Raw genomic sequence first — 5,064 nt, 5'->3', positions numbered from 1 at the left:
ACTGACAGTTATCGCCATTTCTTCCGTCTTATTTCTGAAATCTGAAAGTTTACATGTACTAAAATTCTGACTTTGATTTTTGTGAAACAATGTGGCTCATTCAGGCCATGGGGAAAGGTTGAGTAGATTTCTCTTATACAGCGAAGAGAGGGAATCAAAACAATGGAATTATTTTCAGATCGACTCTCTGTAGGCTGCTAGTTATAGCCCTAGCCTAAAGGGCTCAATGATGTTATGAAAAATTGTATTTTCGGGAAGAGACAGAAACATACTTGTTGTTCCCGAAAAGGCCCAATCAGCACTGACTGAAGTAGCCTAAATGTGGATCATATGGTTGTTGGTGCTGTCTATAAAGTTTATTTGAGCAAGGCGCTTATCATGTGTATTTTTAATTTTTCCAAAAAAAAAGAATCAATTCATCATGTTCCGATAACTAGATCTATGTCCGACTCCCTTCTAATGAAAACGAGCAATAGTAAAACGAGTCTCGTCGCGCGCAATAATGGGGTGTTTGCGGTATTGTTCTCGCTGGTGATGATAAGCTAGTCGATAGTCAAAAGTTAAATATCACCATACATTGTCAGTGATTTGGTCATCGTTTGTTGATTATTAAGGTGAAATAGGTGTCGATCTAGTCAATGTGCACCAATGAAAAATACAATGGAATTGATAGCAACCATAATCGTTCGGTTTTCGATCTCCGTATGTTGCCAGGTAGGCTACCATACTACAGAATTATATTTAACGATATTGAACTGTATTATGTTAATAAACGTAGTGTAAGTATATGATACTTGTTTCTCTGACACTTTTTGGCAATGAGAGAGAATAAAATGGTGATCGAAAACTGAACGAGTAAGTTCCAGTGCTCGCTACGAAATCGTACTGTAGCTAGATCTATATAAACAGCGCTGCGATGAAGATGTGAGTCGTAACTACAATGCCTGTCTAATATATCTGTTCCCGTTTGGAAAAGGTCCCCAACAAACCATGTTTGTACTAACATGATTGTGTGTCATTGTACTCTGACAGAGGTTGTGAGACGTGGCTCACTATAATAATCACTGGTTTGCCTGACCGGTTTGTCAGACCGGTGTATCTGTAAAACCAAATTACATTAGGTGGGGTTTTTTTTATGATGGTACTCATAATTTTGTTACTTATATCTGTAGTCTGAGTTTATTTCCGATCGGACATTATACATGAAGACTTTAGATTTACAGTTTTCCTAAATTTTAGGCAATTATACAATGTATGTTATCTTTTTGTTTAGACTACAGATCTAAATGTATGCTTATTGACTATAGTTTTAGTTTTGACTTTTTTAATATGTTGTCGTTGCAGCAAGGGGGAAAATGTTACACGACCATTCCAGGAGATAAAATCAAGAATGTTGAATCATTGAGGAACACACCAAATAAACCCTGGGCTGTGAATTATGTTAACGTAAGTACAATTGTTTACAGTTACATTCCATTGTCTATATCCATGTTAATTGGTGTGTATTTTTGCTTGAAATGAATGCTAAGAATGTAGATCTATTTATATAAATCTATGCTCGTACCACGTTTTGTATTCAACCTGATTCTTGATGTCTCTGAATGAAAGTTAAAATTTGTTTCCATCAGTCACTTGATTTATACATTACTGTTTGAATATTGATAAAACCTTATCTTCAAATGAATGTTTCTCGTCATATGAAATATTTCATTTACCTGCTCGAGATTTATTAAGCTGGTTGTATTTCAGGGAAGTGGAAGTGAACACCAAAGAAAGAAGATTCTGGCATTCAATAATTTCGAATAGTGTATAAATTTTCTATAATCTAAAAATAATAAAATGTCAACGCAAATGTGTCTTGGAGTTCTTTGTTGAATGGTGACTTCGCATGACTGAAAGTTGAAGTATACTATATGGACTTGATTAGAGACCGACCATTTAATATTCAAGGAGGTGGGGACCTGGAACTTTTCTATGGAGATTACATATGTTTTCGGTCACAGCTACAAAAGCAGATATATGATTTTCTTTAACTCTATGAGCCTGAAGATAAGCACCTTGCATCTAGATCTATGTCATTTTTTTCACCAGTCTGAACCGTAATTATTTTTGTCAAGAATTTTCGGTGACAATATATTTTTTCGATAATATTCCAGGACCCGACCCTCCCCAGAAAATATCACATGATCAACCCCTTACAATGTCTGCCATTCTTTTTTTTGTTTCTTTCAGTACAAGCCTAAAGGGTAATGGTGTCTGACTTTGTTATAGTCAAATCATGTATCTAGTTAACAGCTCAGTGGTGTTTTTACATTTTGAACATTGTTAGCAAAACACGATCTAACTCACTGTTAACCGGGCTATTCGACGCCCTGGTTTTAAAATATTGGTAAAAGGTATTTCGAATCATACACATTCACGTGACTAAAGCATATTCTAAAACATTTCCGGAACAAGTTTTGGGGTTGTTTTTACAACATTTTATTGTGGAATGGTCACAACCGTATTTCATCCTTGTAACACAAAGTTATTTCACGTCCTTGTGACAACGTCCATGGTAGTACACAGAATAACGTTGTAGGGACGCATTATTATAACATTGCCACAACGTAAAATACAACATAACCACAACGTAAATATACAACGTTCCCACAACGTAAAATACAACGTCATCACAACGTTGTGACGACGTGAATATGACGTAACACAACGTTAGGCCATGACGTTGTGACAACATAAATGGGAGTCCACAGAATAACGTTATATGGACGTAACATCCGCAACGTTACCACAACGTTAACACAACGTTCCCACAACGTAAAATACAACGTCATCACAACGTTGTGACGACGTGAATATGACGTAACACAACGTTAGGCCATGACGTTGTGACAACATAAATGGGAGTCCACAGAATAACGTCATATGGACGTAACATCCGCAACGTTCCCACAACGTGAAATTGTTAGCTGGGAAACAACCTTAGATTTGGAAATTGAACCTTCATGCCATAAAGTTTTGCCTCGGCTTGAACTTGATCTTTGAGTCTCACCACAGAGTCAAATGTATGTTCAATATAATCAGCAAATACGGGATGTTTATGTTGCCCAAACAAATATGTTATAAAAACCTAGCATTAAGATATTGTTTGTATGTCACAATGACTATCATCCCTGTGTAACACTGGTCTCTTGTATTGTCTTTGAAACACAAAGGTCAGGCAAGGATTATATTTAATGTTAATAAAAACAAACGATACCTGAACTTGACTATATAGAGGTAAAACCGTTTTGGAAGAGCCCATTCCCTTCCATAAGCGGACCGCCTCCGTGGTCTAATGGTAGAGCGTCCGCCCGGAGAGCGGAAGGTCCGGGGTTCGATCCCCAGCCGCGTCATTCCAAAAGACGTTAAAAGATGGTACTTGTCGTTACCCTGTCTGGCGCTCCGCAATAAGGGGCTAAAACAAGGACTCGGAGTCAGTATACTGAGTCTGAGTGGGGTATTCATGTTAAACTGCGCTATAAATCGGCATCAGTCCGGACTAGTACAAGCAGCCACACACACACACATACACGTGCATGCACGTCGCTATATAAATGCAATAATCTTAAATAAACGTAAAAAACCCATTTCACCTCACCTCACCTCACCTCACCTCACCTCACCTTCCATAAGCAAAACTAGCCAGTTGCTCCCGCACTGACGCTTCACCACCACACACCACAGCTCTAGTCATATATCTCTCCAGAATGTATCATACCTCCTTAAACCTACTTTACAAACACTGACCTCGACAACATGAACGGGCGAGTTATACTAATTTGATTAAGAAAATGTTTGTAGCTTCCAAACACTGATAAATATCTGAATATATATTGCTTCTGGTTATTATACAGTCAAACAAGGAGGGAGTTTATGCACACCACGGGGACAACATTGTTGACCATTCAACATCACACATAACCGCAGATTTGTTCGACTTTGAACAAAACCCACCACAAGAACACGTCAGTAGCGGTGAATAGGGAAAAAATTAACCTTATTTTTGGATATTACGATACAATCATGCGGTCATGTTGACCCAAAAGCTGGAGTAGAATGTCCTACTTCTCTAATCGGATACACAAGAAGACTTTGCACGCTTTGTAATCGCCTTAGCCTTAGCGGCCCGAAATTCACGCGTTGTTAGTGTGAGCCTCTCCCCTGCAGGTTATGCGAGAGCAAGGCAAAGTTGCCCCCGTATAGTGTAGTGTATCTTGTGCAGTGTATATCTAGCATGTCTGACCGGCTTTGAGACGACGAGTTTCTCAACATGCGATAGACGTAGTCTTAAGCTCTAGCATGCTAACTGCCTGTACTTAAAGCTATTACTAATGCAAGTTTCCTCATATTTTAACACAACTAATAACGAAAGCTACCTATACTGATATCAGATATATTAGTAAAGGAATTAATGTATCATCTTGCTTGATACTTTTTGATGAATCCATTTAATAGTGTGAATGAGTGATGTTTAACGCTGCTTTAATATTAGAGAAACACCACGTTGAGTCAACTTGACGGGGAAGAAATCATAAAATGAGGCACATCCTAGACACTCCCACTTTGGGGGAAGTTTCGAAAGTGTAGTATTGTGCTGAAATAGGTTTGCGTAATAGGAAGAATCTGAAATCATAGGGTTCTGTCACGCCTGTGGCATACAACTCTGCTCAGCAACAGATATAGACGAGTTGGCGACAAGTGGCCCCATCACTAATAGAATTATCATTCAGAAGATGGTTGCTCAGCTGGATATGGTTATTTTCTATTCAAAACAATATATAATTACAATATGGCAACTGAGGTGATATTTTTAAAATAATGTACAGTGTTCATGCAAGGGGCATTTTGTGCACCTAACCAATACTCCGACACAAGGAACAAATCTGTGCTGTCTAGTCTGGTACAATACAGATGTGTTCCATGCTGCGTATGTTCCAAGTTGCTGTTCTGAGCAAGACGAGTCGGAGGAGTGCATTATGTATAATCTTTATTATCATTATGACTTTTTTTATTCTCGGCTCA

The 5,064-nt window shown here is 38.3% G+C and overlaps 1 long non-coding RNA gene across 1 annotated transcript; it reads left to right on the top strand.

Moving 5' to 3' along the window:
• Positions 1-688: 688 nt before the first annotated feature.
• Positions 689-1,852, top strand: LOC125383648. Its single transcript, XR_007222857.1, has 2 exons — positions 689-1,446; positions 1,750-1,852. It is a non-coding gene; the product is annotated as an uncharacterized LOC125383648 (long non-coding RNA).
• Positions 1,853-5,064: the final 3,212 nt, after the last annotated feature.

Source organism: Haliotis rufescens, unplaced genomic scaffold (assembly GCF_023055435.1).
Source record: "Haliotis rufescens isolate VD_foot unplaced genomic scaffold, xgHalRufe1.0.p SCAF_25, whole genome shotgun sequence".
Lineage (NCBI taxonomy): Eukaryota > Metazoa > Mollusca > Gastropoda > Lepetellida > Haliotidae > Haliotis > Haliotis rufescens.
The sequence above is the reverse complement of the archived record's forward strand: the minus strand, read 5'-3'. Positions and strand labels throughout refer to the sequence as shown.